The sequence below is a fragment of the Zootoca vivipara genome, chromosome 12 (genome assembly GCF_963506605.1).
Source record: "Zootoca vivipara chromosome 12, rZooViv1.1, whole genome shotgun sequence".
Lineage (NCBI taxonomy): Eukaryota > Metazoa > Chordata > Lepidosauria > Squamata > Lacertidae > Zootoca > Zootoca vivipara.
Genome location: NC_083287.1, coordinates 17283828 through 17301347, shown reverse-complemented (window position 1 = coordinate 17301347; position 17520 = coordinate 17283828). Strand labels below are relative to the sequence as shown.

The following is a 17520-nucleotide window of genomic DNA, read 5'->3' as shown; positions in this document are numbered from 1 at the left end:
AAATGCATTCCACAAACACAAGTGATTTTAGTCCTGTGGTATATGATTGTAGAAGAACACTCCAATCTCTGAGCGGTTTGAGATTCTAGGGTTTCCAGGATCTATTTTTTTCCTTTTGGAAATGAGGCACAGCAGAAACCGCGGTGTCTTTATGATATATGGTTTATTTACACATTTATACAACCTGAGCCTACAATGGAGGGGTTCACAGCATGAACACCTCAAAAGGATCTTGTTTCTCCAGTAGCCACAGCTTTGGATTCAAGCATAAATCAAACACTGTTCTGACTTGCTCTCCAGCTTGCTGCTTTTGCTTCTAGCATGGCAAAATTCTCTGCCCTCAACTCTGCCTCTTTCTTTACAACTACCTGTGAGTTGAGAGAGGGGCTCCCACCCATTTGCTGTATCCCATAGAGATCCTTCCTTCGCTCTCCATAATGGCACATCACCCAGGCTATCACCTCACCAGGAGGCTAGCCTGGCTATTCCAATATTTAGAAGCCTTGATTAAATTTTAACACTTGCTGAATACAGGGATTAGAAGAGTCTCAACATACAGCCTAACATCCTAAACTGATTACTATTTTTTGTTAATAGTGCGGAAGAAGTTGTTATCTGTGCTTAGATGATGGGTGAAGAGGATAGAATAAATGATGTTTGGACTAGGCAGGATATCATTCCAAAGATTGCCTACCTTGCACAATAGCTCTGTTGTGTCCTAAGTTTTAACGATTTTGTATACTGGATTTAGGAACTAATTAAAGGTAAATTGGGGGTGCATCTGGTTCCCCAACCCCCACAACTGTGGCAAAAACCTCATTTTGACTTTGACCATGGAAGCAGTAACAGAATGTTATTTTGCCTAGCACAGCAGGATAGGACGTTGATATATAAAATGTATTTACCAAAAATAAAAATTATCTTGAACTCTACAGATAACTGGTGAATTGCCTTAGCCTACATTATGCTTGATTTCTCCCTGCAAGGATCAATATCATACTCTTGAACTGTACTCAAATACAGTAATTATGTTCCCAGCACGATAATTGGTTCCTGGGCAGTACAATATTTGTTGCTTGTAGTGCAGCTTGTCTTCAAAAAAGCTACCCTTTTGATTAGTAAAAAACCAACCATTTTGCTTTGAAACTGAATCCAGCAATTTACCTTTGAGAATTCCCTTCAGTCTTAAAATCGAGGACGCTAGTGTCTATATGCTACAGCGATCTGAAGGAACAGCAAAAATCTAAAGGTTATGACATCTAAACATCTTAAGCGCTCATGTTGCAGCTGTTTGCGCTTTGATTGAATTGATTTTTGCACCCACTTTCATTGTCCTTTTAACTAGTATTGTAATATTTTGTTCTTTTGCGAGGTCACATTCAGGGGTGCCAACTTGAATAAAATATTGGTGGGCCCAGAGAAGCCCTGCCCTGTATCCTAGTTGATCACGTGACATGCTACACACACACACACACACACACACACACCATTTGAATAGCAATGTCCATCAACTTTTTTGGGGGGGGGAGAGCCCTCAAATATTTTATGGGTGTGTGTGAAAGGATCTCAGCCCCTAGAACTTGGCTCCTCTATTGGTCACATTCACACCATACCTTTAAAGCACATGGCTTCCCCCAAAGAATCCTGGGAACTGTGGTTTGCCAAAGTTGCCGGGAACTGCAGCTGTTTGAGGGGCAAACTACAGTTCCCACAATTCTTTTGGGGCGAAGCCATGTGGTGGTGCGAATGTGATCCATAGGAGTCAACTCCTAGAGGTTGAGATCCCTTCGCCCCAATAGAATATTTGAGCCCCCCCCCCAAGTTGATGGGCATTTTCATTCAAATATGATTTAAATGTGTGGCGTGATTGTGATTAGAGACTTTTTGGGACGTTTTTGTTTGAGTGGCTTTTCTGTTTTTGTGACTGTAACTTGTTCTTCGTTTTATGGGACTCACTTGTGACTTTGTTTTTGTGACTTGTTTTTCTTACTGTGTGGAACCCAGTTCAGCTACTGATAGATTGTGTGACTGCAGAAATGGATAAAAGCCCCCCCCCATCCAAACAATGACTACCATCAGTGCACATAAGGGGGAGAAATTAATTTTAATTTTCATCATCTACAATACTGTCTTATTTATTTTTATAGTACAGTACGTTGATCATTGCTTTCATTTTATGGATCAATGGTCTCGTTAGATAGTAAAATTCATGTTAAATTGCTGTTTCAGGGGTTGTTGTTTTTTTTAAAAGTCTGGAACCGATTAATCTATTTTGCATTACTTTCTAGGTGAAGGTGCGCCTTGGTTCTGGAAGCTTTGGTTTTGGAACGGACTTCCAGATCGGATTAAGTTTGGGAACCAAGGTACCACTGTATCTGAAAAGTATAAATTAAAAATTAATTTAATTAATTAATTACATAGTACACGTAAGGTAATAATGCTATGCAAAAGTGCAGAGGGACTTTAGACCCTATTTGTCCTAGAAAGGAAGACCCCCGAGCTGGCCTTATACCCCCCTCAAGCCATTCCTCTAGCCCTCCCTCGTGGCGGGCTTTTGGTTTTCAAGGCAGAACCTCCTTTGGCCCCGCGAGAGCCTCGGGGCTGCTCCTTTCGGCAGGCAGAAGCGAGCGGAGTCCATCCTTAAGTAGCCATTTCTTCCCTCTGTAAGAAAGAGGGGGGAAAGCGTCCACTCCTTCTCTTCTGCTTATATGGTCAGGCGGGCAGGCGCAAGACTTGGGCAAAGGAAGGTAAGCCGCCGCCGCCGCCTGTTGCATTTCCTGCCAGGAATTGGCGCGCGCTCTCCGCTGCCCCTCCATTGATTCCCAGGGAAGGGCGGATGGGGTCGGGGTGGGGGGAGCCTGACGGCTCCGAATGCATTACATAGACAAACGGATTGGGTTTCGTGGCAGGCAAGGATTCAACGGCGTCGTTGCCTAGGCGTCGTCGTCCCCGTTCCCCCCCCCAGCAGCACCGTAACAACACGCCTTTTAAAGTTGATAAAAATGGAAAAACGCGGAGGGAAGCTTCGGGCGCAGTGTGCTTGTGTATGATGTGCGCGGATTTAATCCGGTGCCCAAAGCATTGCGCACGAGGCACCACGGAACCGAACTCCCCCACCCGGTGGCAAATCTCCCCATCCTCAAAACCCCATTTCCTTCCCGCTTTCCTCCCCCCCCCCGCAACTCCCGTTTTTAAACCGGAATCGATCTGCGCACGTACCTATTTCTGAGCCTCGATAAAGCTGCATCATTGGGAAATGAGACTGCTAAATCCACATAGCCTACCGTATTATTTTAAAAAGGGGGGGGGGAGATTGCAGCAAAGTGGCTGGTACCGATCCCATAGTTCGGTGGGCAGCACCTAGTATTTTCTACGGGGATCTACAGCCAGAGGGGACCGCGGGGTGGGGTGGAGGGGTGTCCCTGAATGACAAGGCTGCAAGCGCAACAGGAGCAGGAGTTTGTTGGGGGGGAGGCGGGGGGAGGTTGGAAGGTCTGCCTTAGCAGGTGCAGGGGGAAGAGGGTAGGACGCCAAACCCCAGCAGCAAGTCTCTTTACTTCCGAGGAGATCCTTACACACACAGCCCTCGCCTCCCCCGGGTTGCTTGGAATTAAAACGGAGAGCTGCCCAGATTGAGTAAGAGGAGTGTAAATCAGGAGTAACCGCGGAGTACATGGCAGAGGACGTGTTCTCGGAGAAGACAGAGCGGCCGATCGGCGGGCGGGTCATGGATTGACATGCCAGGGTGGAAGAGAAGAGATCGCTGCCCGAGATCGCAAACGCTTTCCCGGGCTGGAGGAGGAGGAGGAGGAGGCGAGGGACCTGGAAAGATCAGGTGCCCATTCAGGAAGCAGCATAACGGCCTCGCCTCTTTCGCGCACAGGCTCCCAGGAGTAGGGAAGGGCGGGGATCGTGCCAGACACCCGGAGTCCGTGACTCTCCGGCTGCACGTCCCAAGAAACTCTCGCGGCCGTGGAGCGGGAGAGGGGGATCTGGCCCGCCCGAAGCAAGTCATCTCCCCGATCGCTGTGGCTGCGCGTCGCCAAAGCGTCCTGCCGCCGAAAGGCAAAAAGCCCCCATGGCTGGGGAGGGGGACTTGCTTCCCAGTGTAGGAGCCCCCCCTCGATCTCCTAGGCGGCAGCACCTGTAGAGCACGAGGCGATCGAGTCCATTGCCTCTCCCTCCACCCTCCCGCAACCTCCCCACGGCTCCGCAGAGCGAATCGAAGTCGTGCATGTGCTCGTGTCTCTTGCAAGGCGCTGCTTTTTTTTTGCCACGCCCGGGTTTGCAGGACGCTGCCGAGCTGCTGGTGCCGCCGCCGCTCCTGCTGATCAGCATTCGGGGGGCGATAGGGGCAAGCGATCGGGCGATCGGGACGTGCCCGCCGGCTGGCCACCTCCGCGCACCATGAGGCGAAGAGCGAGCGAGCAGCCGAGCCCAGCGGCGGGGAGCGCCTCGGGTTGCCTTGGGATTTTGCCACACTGAAAAAGGCTGGGCGGCGTCGTCGTGGTGGTGGAGACCCAAAACAAGCGGGGAAACCCTTTAATCCGGATCGGTTGCTACGGAGCGGACTCTCCGCCGGGATCGTGGGGAGGAAAGGCTCTCTGTCTCTCTCTCTCCCCCTCCAATGCCTCGCTTGCGTCGCCCCCGGGAAGGCGCGCAACAAATGGCAGCCAGGTCTGTGATCCGGGCTGCGGTAGCAGCAGCAGCGACTCCCAGGTGAGGCGCAAAGGCTCGGCAAGCTGCAGCTTTCCATGCCCGCCTGCGCCTCGCCTTCCACGCCGCCTGAGTCACCCCGCTGCACCCGGTAAGGCGCTCGAATCCCCAGTCCCTCGGGTGGGGGGTTAGCAAAGTGCCCTCTCCCAACTTCACTTTCATACGCGGCGGGGAGCGGTAAGGTGTGGTTCCCCCCTCCTTTTTCTTGAAATTTGTGCAGTTCCCCTACTAACCCCCTTCTTCCCATGGTTGGTGACGCCTGTAGTAGAGGGGAAAGGGTGGGGAGTTTGTATCCTAAAGATCAGAAATGGGTGATCTAGGACATTGGAATGCTCTAGCTGGGACACCTTAAAATGTGGCACTTAGGAGAGAAATTTTATGGCTGTGCATAGTAGATGTTCTCAGCAAGTGGGAACTGGCTCTCTCTCTCTCTCTCTCTCTCTCTCTCTCTCTCTCTCTCTCTCTCTCTCTCTCTCTCTGTGTGTGTGTGTGTGTGTGTGTGCATTGCAATGTATGTGTCTCAGACTCCCCACCTTTGGTGTATTGATTATATTGACACACAGTATTAGAGAGCGAAGCTGTGCCAAATGATATTGTATGCTTTGGTCCAGTGTTTTGATAACTTGGAAGAGGTGAGCAAACTGGAAAACTCCGTAAGAAATAGGGCAATATAAAATGAAATTTGAAATGTCACACAAGAGGTTGCGGGAACCTGTTTTTAAAATACAAACAAAAGTATATTGATCCCACAAAAGGAAAACATTAAACTGAAAACTTGAGACAGAGAAGATTCTGGTGATATTGTAACATTTCCATGCCTTGTGTGGTGTATGTTGGGGCCTGTTGAGAACTCGAATCTTGGAAATCTGTTGTGATGGGATACAGAACATTTTGCAGGCTTAACTTTTGCATCTGACTTCCATTACTGGACTGTACATGACAGATGTAAATTAGTGTGTGGTTTGTTGACAGAGACCAGAATATATAACCTGTTTTATCAACCGACTCTCTTCTACTTCAGCCATGGCCAGTACAGTATCAGTTTCTGATATTTCTGTATTCGGTCCAGTTTAGTGCAGCCACAATAATTGGAGGAATGTTTGGACCAATTCTGCATTCCCCATTGCTTCAAATAATATTTGATAGCAAAATATGTGTTCAGATAAGTTTTTTGGTTTTTGTTTTGCTTACAGAATTAAAAGAGTAATGATATACTGTAAAGGGTAAAATCCAGGTTCTTAAATGTGAATGGGAGTCTTGCCACTGACCTCAAGAGGTTGTGGCTTCCACTCAAAATTAAAGTTTGACTTAGTCCTTCTGACCTCTGAAATCAATGAGTAATATTCTGTTTGTCTTCCAGCAGAAAAAACCCCCCAGCTACAGCCTAAATTTCCATTGCCTTTAAGTTGCTAAGTACTTCTACCTCTCGGGAGACATTTAACATTTTGTGCCATTTGGGCCTTGAGTGATTTATTTTCCGAGTGAGACTGCAGAAATCATAATTTTGTAGCTTTTTGATGTTGAGAAAGAAGATTACTAGTAAGTCACATGTTGTGCCAGAAGGAGAAGGCAATGGAAATAAAGATTTAATTGTAATAAATGAAATAAGCATGTACCGTATTTGTCTGATGAGGTTTGATTCCAATGAAGTAAGGATATATTCAGATTGGATGGGTCAAGAGTTTCTCTTCATAATTCTTTTTAAAAGGCCTCAAATCTAACCTTAATTGCAAGAAATAAGTATATATTCAGATGATGAACTGTGAATTAAGATGGAGTAAAATGAAGATGGGTTGGGAGTTTGTAGTGCTTTAAATGGGGAGTTGGCTCAAAAGTCTCAAGTGTCTTGGGCCAGTTTGTATCTTTTGTGCTTGTCATTGTATATTGAACCAAGCTAAAGCTGTAACTGTTGACCTGAGAGTAAAGCCTATTGAACTCAATAAGACGTGCTTCTGAGTAGATCTGTCCCTGTCAAGCGAAATGTTGGGGTATAAATAAATATAATAATAATATAATATAATGATTATAGATTGCACTGCAAGTCGCTCAAATGGGAAGCATCTGAAACAGCTTTTGAAAGCAAGGCCATCTGTAATGGAGGGCTTGTTTATGTGATCATTTATCCTGGGATCACAAGCCATTAATTCACTTTAGCTCTCGGTTTGTTTACGCACTCAAGGGATGAACTGGAAGATAAAGTGAGTTGTGAAATGACAGTCAGGAACTGTTGACTTCCTGCTCTTTTAACCCAGGATAAGCAATTGTATGAACAACAACAGGATCGTTATTTGTTCTGTGCAAACTCTGGTGGGGTGTTTTGCTCTGTGCAAGCCCAATGATGGTGCATTAATAACCTGAAATTGTTAGTGAGGATGTATTGCTGGTTAGTTCAATCAGCAACTAAGGATCCCAGGTTGACAGTCCTAAGCCAATACCCTCAAGAAGCTCAGAAGCTTTATTAGCATGACATCAGCGATTTGAAGGTGAACAGAAGCCTAGTGAAAATTTCAGTCCTTACTCATCTGAAGACAAAGTATTGGAAACTACTAAAAAATTAAAGATAATCACATTTCCATTTGACACTAAAAAAGGGTAGCATACTAATTCATATTTAATGTAGTTTGCCTACTTTTGCAATCACATAAGTCTGCTTTGCCTTATTTATGGGGGAATTTCCTTGGCCTTGATTAGTTACTTGACCAAAAAAATGAAGGATATAGTAACTTGCCATGCATATCAAAAAGATACTGGCTCAGTTTGCACATAACACTAAGTCAAACTTTGGCCTAGTGTGAACGAGGAAGCATGCTTGTGCACACTTGGAAAATTTCAACCACTTTGCTACTCCTATGTTGCTGCTGCACTGGAGGGAACTAAGCCATGGTTTGACTTAGCATGGCATGTAAACCCTGGGCTCGTAATTTGTTTTCCCCAAACAAGAACAAACCTTAGTTATCATTTGTGGGTTGTTTGGAGCTCATTCATGCTATAAACCATAGTTTATGGCTCAAGGCTATAATACAAGGCTAGTGTTTGAAAAAAATGAAGGCATGGTCCAACCAAGTGAAGAAATTTTTCAATCCCATTGATTTCAGTGGGAGAGTCAAATATATACTTAAATCATATGGGAAATTAAAGTACTTAGCTTTGTCAGGATTAGACCCTTGGTGAGCAGCTGGTTTCGTTGTTGTTGTCAAATTGCAGTGTGGGGAAAGGGGAAGAATAACTCTATAGAGTTGTTAAATTCCACTTTTGAAATATTTGTCTATCCCTTTGTATGATTTCATTGATTCTAGAGACCAGAACAATAAGAATATTTCCACATATTTCACTGGGCTTGGAGTTTTCTCCAAAAAAAGAAAGGGGGGGGGGAATGGTCATATGAATTTTTAAAATGGTAGAGGCCCTACAGAATATCAACTGAATTCAATGAATTTCTAGCAAGTGATTTAAAAACCGCACAAGACAATTTCTAAAGCACTGGAATTTATTTAGCAAATGCATTTTGAAAGCTTTGGTAAGGCTTTTAAAACAGTTTTGTTAATAAGAAGTCATTTGGTTTAATCTGATGAGGAAATACGCTTGTGTTCACCTAATTGGGTGTCCTGGGGACCAGTTTAAAGCATTCATCACATTGATCCTTCATGGTTCTAAATCTTGTGGAGAACCTGCAGAAGACCAGGCTCCCCTCTGCAGACATTTGCCTCCGAGTCAGGAAAGATGATGACGAAGTGGTTGGGGGACCGAGCTAGCAGTTTCCTCCCCACTCTGTGATCGATTTAGAATGTCTGGTTAGAGCTGTCTCAATGGAGGAATGAAAACAGCAAACAGTAGTTCAAGTCTGACCGTATTTATTTCGGAGCAGACAGCTGTTGCTTCATGGGCATTATAATTTGGCTCTGAACAGTGTGTGTCAACAAGAGGTAGGGCCTCATAGACATTTATTTCTGTGTAGATAAATGTGCTTCCTCTTAACGAAAACAGTGCTCTCCTTGGGCAACCACTTACCAATGAGGCCCTTGTTACAGAGCTCCATATAACCCAGTGATTTAAGCTTTGCATGTTCACAATGATGCAACAGTAACTGAAACATTTTATGCTTGAAAATGACACATGGTTGGATCCCTAAGTTAGTTGCACTTAGTTCCCATTGACACCAATGCTCAAATAATGATCATACATGGAAATTACTTCCAGGTGAGTGGGAAAGGATTGCCCGGGTATAGAACTTTAACCTTTTGCCTGGGCGCAACCTATTGCTCCTGGTGGCGCAATTTTGCTGAATCATTGGGAACTGTTTTGCATATGCTTGTGGCTTTCAGTGGATCCAGACTTTTCAATTATGCCATTCTTCGCATTTAGTTAAAATAGCAGTGAGATATAAATCTTGGTTCACCCTCCCCAGCACTGTAGCCACCTGTTTTGGGAGGAAGCCACCGATTTGCAGTCATCCTCCCTCCCATTATCCCACCAGTGAAAAGTCCTGTCAGAGCCGACAGCACCATCTGTTTGGCAGGGAAGACCCCTTGAAGCAGTAGCATGTGTACAAACTTTGAATTGCTCCCCCCCCCACTGTATTCAGAGAAAATACACACAGAGAATAAATTAAAATACTTCTGAGGGTCGGTCATTTGTGACTCTGTATGTATATTTATCTATCTATATCTTATCTATCTATGTGTGTTGGGCTGTGTGTGTTGGGCTGTGTGTGTGTGTGTGTATTTTTACCTACATACAAAAGTTGATGTTAAAATACTGCTGCAAAGCTTGGAGAAGTGCAAACAGCTCTTGACAAGCACAACTAGGACCTGCTTTTGTTCAGGGAACTTCTTTCTTCATCCAGTCCTTACTGAGATATATATTTAAGCTGCATCCTGTTTGAAATTAAGCTTTCAGTTTTTTTGTGAACATTAGCCGATGTCGATGTGAAAAGCATCTTTTTCCTGATCCCATTTCCTGATCCAGTATTTGATTCCAGGTCTTGATTTAGGGAGTTGTCAAGCCGAAAAGCTTGTTATCATCAACGACTAAGGGGAGGGAAAGCGCCTTGTGCCAATGTTCAGAGCATACGATGGTTGTTTCTAATTATGGCCAGTGCAATTCTATGGATAACATTTCCATTCTTCACATTATGACGGCTCTATGTCATGAGTACAATTGTGAAGGCGTGTCTCATTCATAGAAAATAGGAAAGTGCCTTATGCTTAGTCACCCACTGGTCCATTTTGCTCCAGGACACCAGGTATCTTCGACCTTTTCAGGCCCGCCTTTAACCCAAGCATGCATTCGGGGACCCATTTCTTAATCTTTGCATGGTGCCAGTGCTTCCGTTTCAACTCACTTAGTTTACCTTCCAAGTCCCGGACTGCAGAATCCGGGACCGGCAGCCGTGTGACACTGGAAGTTGCGTCGACGTAACTTCCGGTGTCGCTTTGCCCTTCTATGGGCACCAAAAATGGCCGCCGCCGGCTTCGAAAGTTGCTTGTACGCATGTCAGGAAGTGCGTCGACACAACTTCTGGTGTCGCTCCGCCCATCTATGGGCACCCAAAATGGCTGCTGCCGACACCGGAAGTCGCGTCTATGCACTTCCGGACATGCGTAGATGCGACTTTTGAAGCCAGCGGCGGCCATTTTTTGTGCCCATAGAAGGGCAAATCGGAAAGAAAAAATGGCCGCCGGCAGGAGAAAATAACGGAGAAAAACAGGAGACGAAGTGATACGGGGGACCACCGGGAAAAGGTAAGTAAAATCGGGGTTTTCCCGGAGAAAACGGGGTACTTGGCAGCTATGACTTAGTGGGTCCCAACCCACTAGTTGAAAACCAGTAGTCTACACTGTTCGGCAGTGGCTTTCTAGGATCCCAGTGTGGAACCTTTCCCAGGCTCCCTGGAGATGCTGGGGATGAAAGTTGAGACCTTCTGGGTGCAAAGCAGATGCTCTGCTGCTGTCTAAATTCCTCCCCCCCCCAACAGAGTGATCACAACTCCAGAGGCGGGTTTAGGGGAGCACGACCAGTTCCCCCACATCCTACCAGCTTTGGGAAGGAGGCAGGAAGGCTCTAGGATGCTGCCAAAGCCTCACGCCTCCTTCCCAAAGTCCACTTCCCTTACCTGACTTCGGGAAGGCACCCCCAAGGGCTTTGGGGCGTGTGTATCAAATTTTGGCCTTGCACAGGACGCTGTATTACCAAGGTCTACCCCTGACAACTCCTAACCATTGAGTCTCCCTACTAAGGGAGTACTGGGCGAAATGACATCTACCATTACTCGTTCAGCTTTCAGGATAGAGATTATTTGAAAGGGTAAAGCGGGGGGGGGGATGCACGAAGGATGGGCAAAAGGAAGATTAAGCAGGTGCTTGGCTACGTAAGAAGAAAGGGGGGGGGATAAGGCATTTATGTATTGTGTCAATCAGAAGACTACTAGCCATCATAGTTACAGTAAGTACCTTTCCCTTGGGGTCCTGTGCTTGCAGTCAACTGTTTTGCTTAATTATCCTTCCTTAGATTTGGCCCCAGGTAGGCTTCCTCCTGCTAAAATCAAGTAAAAAAAGGAACAGCCACAAGCATTCTGGCAACAGGAGGGTGATATTTGAGGATTTCAGAGTAGTGGCTGGAGTATTTGAAGCCACAGAACTAGCAAATGAAAGGCAGGAGAATCTGTGTCACATTGGTAGACAGAGCTCCCCATGAGAGCCAAGGGACCTGTTTTTCCAAATATTGGGTTTATTAGAAATTGAAAGCATGACCTTAAGAGTTATTACTTCTTCTTTTTACTGCTCTGTGGGGCACTGCTTTGGAGACCCTAGTACACAACACACATTCATTCTTCTTTTTATTGAAGGAGAAATTCCAGGCAACAGGGTAACAAGAAAGCATCAAAATAAAAAAAAATCCTTCAGTAGCACCTTAAAGACCAACTAAGTTTTTATTTTGGTATGAGCTTTCGTGTGCATGCACACTTCGTCAGATACACTGAAACAGAATCAACCAGACCCTTATGTATATTCAGAGGGTGGGTGGGTGGGAATGGGTGATGGGCTGATAGGAGTGGTGAACCTGTTGATGGCTGTTAACGACTGCTGATGACTGCAATTGGTCCTGCGGGGGAAAAAAGCAAGGGCTGAGGCACAAAAGGAAGCTAGATCATGCATAATGAGATAAGAATCCATCACCCATTCCCACCCACCCACCCACCCACCCTCTGAATATACATAATGGTTTGGTTGATTCTGTTTCAGTGTATCTGACGAAGTGTGCATGCACACGAAAGCTCATACAAAAATAAAAACTTAGTTGGTCTTTAAGGTGCTACTGAAGGAATTTTTTTTATTTTGCTTTGACTCAGACCAACACGGCTACCTACCTGTAACAAGAAAGCATCAAAGCGTTTTTGACTTTCTGGAGTCCCTAGCCAAGGAAGTGGAGAATTCAGCCTGCTTTTGTGCCTTGGTTTCTGCCTTTAGTGCCCAGGCTTAGCTCTGGAGCTTGTGGAGCAAGCACCTCTGTGCCTACGCAACTTATCAGTCACTTGTAATTAAAGCGCAAAGCTTCTGGGTCAAAGGCTGTGGCTTCTAGGCAGACTTGCGTCCCAACACTTAAAAAGAAAAGAAAAGAAAAAGCTCTTAAACACTGGTGTGAATGTTACAAGATGCGCTTCTTAACAGATGGCTTACCCTTCAGTCATGCTGTGGCAGAATGACGGAATGTTCTGCTATTGTGGATCAAGTCATATTTCTGCTGGCTGGTGGTCACCCTGCCCAGCAAGCAGCATGCGTATTTTTAACAGTGACATAGAACAGAGCCATGTTTGATTTCATTTATGAATGTTTATTGAGGACAGCCGCAAAGGGGGTTGAGGACTTTTGCAGCAAAGGGGGTTTCCAAACCACAAGGTACACAAAAATAGGTGGGGAGGGAGGAGGAAACACGGGGTTTAAATGTGGTTTCTCCCTGCTCTAATCTCAGGCTTGCTTTACATGTGGAAAGCTTGTAAAATGTAAGGACCCACCAAACTGTTCCCACCCTTGCTTTGACATGTGTTACTCTCTATATGGACTATGGCTCTGTGTCGAGGGAAGAAGAAGCCCTTATGGAAAACAAAAACGGAAAACACGTGTTGGAATTTAGTGTAAATGTTCTAGGGGAATTGTTTTCCACTGCAACCCTGGCTCTGTTCTGCTAGAAGACAGGCTGCTTATATCAGGCATTGCTGGCCCAGATATTAACACATTTTCCAAATGCACAGGAGCGCATTGCAAGTAACTTCGGATTGTTTAGTCAAGGTAGTGGAGTTCCCTTGTAAAGGACCGACTGATATAACATCAGAGCTTTTCTAGAAGTGAACTCTTGGAAAGGTGAGTCCTAGAAGACCTGCTCCCTGCCTTGCAGGCCTTTCCCCATCAGGCCTGGGAAGGCAGCCTTGACTGACTCCAGCTACAAAAGCAGAGACTGCTGAACAGAGTCTCGGACTGGGGTTTTTGTTGGGAGTGGGTTTGTTGCTGTTGCTGATGCTAATTTTTTCGTAATGGATCTTACGTTTTTATGTGGAAACGGATTGATTTGGTTGTGTACTTCTGATATTTTGTTTATTGTTAATGACTACTTTTGCTATCTTCGTAGTTATGTAATTGTTTACATGTGGCAAGCCGCTTTGAGCATAGTTTTAACCTTGGAAAAACAGCATCATAATAATAAGAAGGGCTCCCCCCCCCAGCTGGAGCTTAGTGGAGCTCAGCTCTGGCCGCCGCGAACGCCTGGGAAGCCCTCTGGAGTGGGATTGAGGAGCGCGCCTGCGCCCTGCTAAGCCCGTTCCCCCCCCCAAGCGCTCCGTGCACTTGTCAAGGGGGAGCCACGTCGGGGTGGAGAGGAGAAGAGGCCCGCTAGAAATTATGTCTGCGCCCACCCCTCCCTGCTGCCCATCAGCTTTCCAAGTTCAGGATTCCCTTTTGGTAGATGGAGCAGACAGCAGTTTAAGGAGCAAGGAAAGCCAGGTGCAAGAACAGCTCCCCTCTCGTTTGGAAAACACAGGGCAAAGGCTAGGAGGAGAGTGGGCATCTTCCTGATGATGCTCTATGGCTAGGAGTAGCTGGTCCCAGTCTGCTCCCACGTATTTGATATTAGGTGGGGTATGGTCAGGCAGAGTTTTTTCAGAGATGGGGGTCACTTTGATCTCCTCTTACCTACAAATCAGAGAGGCTCAGAGTAGGGGGTGCAGGGAAGCAGAGGGGACCAGAAAGGAAATCCAGATCAGCAGTGACTTTGAGATCAGTATTGTGAGAAATGGTGATAGCCACTTTCATGAGCGATGCTCACGGTGGCTGATATCTCCCCCAGCCCAGGATACCCATGTCCCCCTTCCACTTTCCACCCTCCACAAGTAAGTTAGCACCTCTCAGGTGGGCACCATTGCCATTCTAAGAGAACAAGGGGTAAGTTCATGGTGAGCTCTGGCACCTCTTTTTCTAGAAAAATAGCACTGAATATAATAATTGGTTATTGATATGGCATACAAATGACATCATTGATTGATTGATTGATTGGTTGGTTGATTATTGGGAGAGAATAGCAAAATTCCAGTGTGATAGTTGGCTGTGGATAGATGACTGTGGAGGCTGTTTTGGGGGTAGGAGGGAAAGTAAAGAAGGAGAAGTGATGCTGTATTTAGCCACAGAGGCTACAGGGGGAAACTGGGGGGGGGGGTATTGCATAGAAACTGAAAATCCCATTGAGAGAAAAGGGGGGTTGTACCTTCCCTTCCATATGCTCTGTCCAGTGCAGGAACTATTCACATTAGGCTAAGCTCCAAAAGAGAAAGTAAAAAGAGGAGACTGTCATTGGCTATGGCAAGGCTTTCCTGGACGGAGTCCGCTGGAATGGTTGTGCAGAAAAAGAGCACCAAAGCCAGGACTCTTGATTAAGCCAAGCTGAGCTTATTCCAGCAAGATCCTTTTGTGGGAACACCTGGACTTCAAGGTTCCGGAGATGAAAGAGCAGGCAACCATCAAAGAAATATAAAACTGCCTCTGAAATCAAATCACTTGTGCTGCCTTGTAGCGTTTCTCTGGAAATATCTAAGGGGAATCTTGGGCTCTGAAACCCAACTATAGCCTTTGATGACAAGGACTCACCAAAGAGTAGGGCGATCATGCCCTGTTGATTTCTAGGTACAGAAAGGGGAGGTCATTGTCTTCTTCCTGCTTAACAGAGGGAGGGTCTAGGCTTTAGGTGGAGTGGAGTTAAAGTACTTACCATGTTTCTCATAAAATAAGACGCACCTAGAAAATAAGCCATGGCAGGATTTTCCTGGGTTGAAAAAATATAAGACATACCCCAAAAATAAGCCATAGTGGTGGGAGCAGGTCTGGATGGTGCCATGGAAGAGGAAGATGCCTCTCAGCACCCGGAACCGGATGCTGCTGCCTCTCCAAAACGCCCAGCAGCATGCGCCACGCCGAGCGCCGACCCGGCGGCGGGACGCGGCAAGAGGTGCAGCGTTCGCCGCGTGGAGCCCGGACCCGGCAGGACCCAGCAGCGTGCCCTGCTGAAGCGCCGACAAAGCGCGCAGCAGTCAGTTCCGGGCGCCGAGCTGCGGCAGGAAGAGGAGGTACTATTTTTTAAAAAATAAGACACCCCCCAAAATAAGCCATAGGCTTATTTTCTTGAGTAAAATAAATATAAGATGGTGTCTTATTTTATGAGAAACACGGTACTACAAAACAGACTAGAGATTTCAGGGCTCTTCATAGTGTGGCTTTTACTAGATTAGGAATTGGAGGAATGCTGGTCATTAAGCATTTCAGGATGTCTCCTGCTAATGTTTGCTTGTTTCTTTAGCTTATGCTTCACAAAGTGATCCTATGGTTGGTTGCAACATAATTGAAACAACAACAACAACAACAACAACAACTTATTATTTCCGCAGTCACTCTGGGTGGCTTTCAACAGAACATTAAAAGCAGAATAAAACCTCAAACTTTAAAAACTTCCCTAAACAATTTTAAGTTAAATGCAGGTTAAAAACACAGCATTTAGAGTTCATCCACACAAACACCCAGAATCGTGGCAGAAGCCAGCGAAACAGACTGGGCATTTGGGCAACAGGAAAATACCTAAGTGTTGACTCCACTCATGTTTCAAGGTATGGAGTGGGGAGAGAATTCCTTAGTCGGGATGCCACCACAGAGTAAACCCTACAATGTGACACCACCTGGTGTATATCCACCACGGTAGGGCAAAGCAAAGGACCTGGGAAGGCTGATACAGGGAGATGCGTTCCTTCCTATATTTGGATCCTAACCTGTTTATCAGTATCTTAAATGAATAGGAAGCCGCTGTAGATCTTTCAGAGTCAGTGTCATGATCCCTGCTAACTCCTCCAGTCAACATTCTGGCAGCTGTGTTCTCCAATACAGTAACTCTATCTTCCAGACCGTTTTCAAGGTGTAAGGTGCGTCTTAGTAAGCCAAGCGGGAGGTCACCATAGCATGGGTCATTGTGGCTAGGTTATCTCAGTCTACAAATGGCCATAGCTGGTGAGTCAGTCACAGCTGGCGCAATGGCACTCTTTCTTCTGAAGCGACCTGAGCATCTAGTGACAAGCCTGGATGAAGGAGTAATCCTAGTCTGCACACCTGCTCTTTCAAGAGGAATGCAGCTCCCTCCAGAACAGGCGGCCTACCCAGTTACCGGACCTGAGAAACCCCCTTCCCCATCTGCCCTGCATCCCATTGGGATTCTTACTTATGAGACCTTTATTAGGCATTTTACCAATAAAACCATAAAAGAGAAAATCACATATAAGAGCCTTGAAATATATATTTAAAAAGGCAGCAGTTGGCTACATAGACTGATTGTATATATATATATATATATATATATATATATATATATATATATATATATATATATATATACAGTGGTACCTCTACTTACGAATTTAATGTGTTCCGAACACACATTTGTAAGTACAGTGGTACCTCGGTTTATGAACACAATTGGTTCCGGAAGTCTGTTCATAAACTGAAGCGTTCATAAACTGAAGCGAACTTTCCCATTGAAAGTAATGGAAAGTGAATTAATCCGTTCCAGACGGTCCGCGGAGTAAGCGTTCATAAACTGAAGCAAACTTTTCCATTGAAAGTAATGGAAAGTGGATTAATCCGTTCCAGACGGGTCTGTGAAGTACTTAAACTGAAGCGTTCATAAACTGAAACATGGGTGTAATTGGTTCCGGAAGTCTGTTCATAAACTGAAGCGTTCATAAACTGAAGCGAACTTTCCCATTAAAAGTAATGGAAAGTGAATTAATCCGTTCCAGATGGGTCCGCGGTGTTCATAAACCGAAAATTCACAAACCGAGGTGTTCATAAACCGAGGTTCCACTGTAGGAAAAATTTGTAAGTCGAATCCCATAGGAATGCATTGGGAGAAAAAATTCGTAAGTCGAAGCAACCCTATCTAAAAATTCATAAGTAGAAAAAATCCTATCTAAACCGCATCCAAGATGGCGGACAGAGCTCCATTCGTAAGTAGAAACATTCATAAGTAGAGTTATTTGTAAGTAGAGGTACCACTGTATGTAGAATCTGTGGTTTTCCCTGTTAACCTGTTCCTTGGAGGACTGCTACTAAAAACTCGGCCACCCCCGCCCTTACCCTTTGGTCAACATCAGATAGGCAGAATCACCACACTTTCACCTTGCTGGGGTTCCGGACCACCCAAAAGAGGGGACAGCACACGTATTATACAATGGACAATGAAAGAGAATATGCTCTACAGTGTCCGGGGCATTCATAGAACATC

At 45.6% G+C, this 17520-nt stretch overlaps 1 protein-coding gene across 2 annotated transcripts in view; it reads left to right on the top strand.

The window, feature by feature from the left end:
• The first annotated feature begins 3894 nt into the window (after positions 1 to 3894).
• LRRC3B (leucine rich repeat containing 3B) overlaps positions 3895 to 17520 on the top strand; it is a 62442-nt gene continuing 48816 nt past the window's right edge. For both annotated transcript variants that reach the window (XM_035130084.2, XM_035130083.2), the window contains exon 1: positions 3895 to 4807. The gene's annotated coding sequence lies outside the window, so the exon portion shown is untranslated. The remainder of the gene's footprint in view (positions 4808 to 17520) is intronic.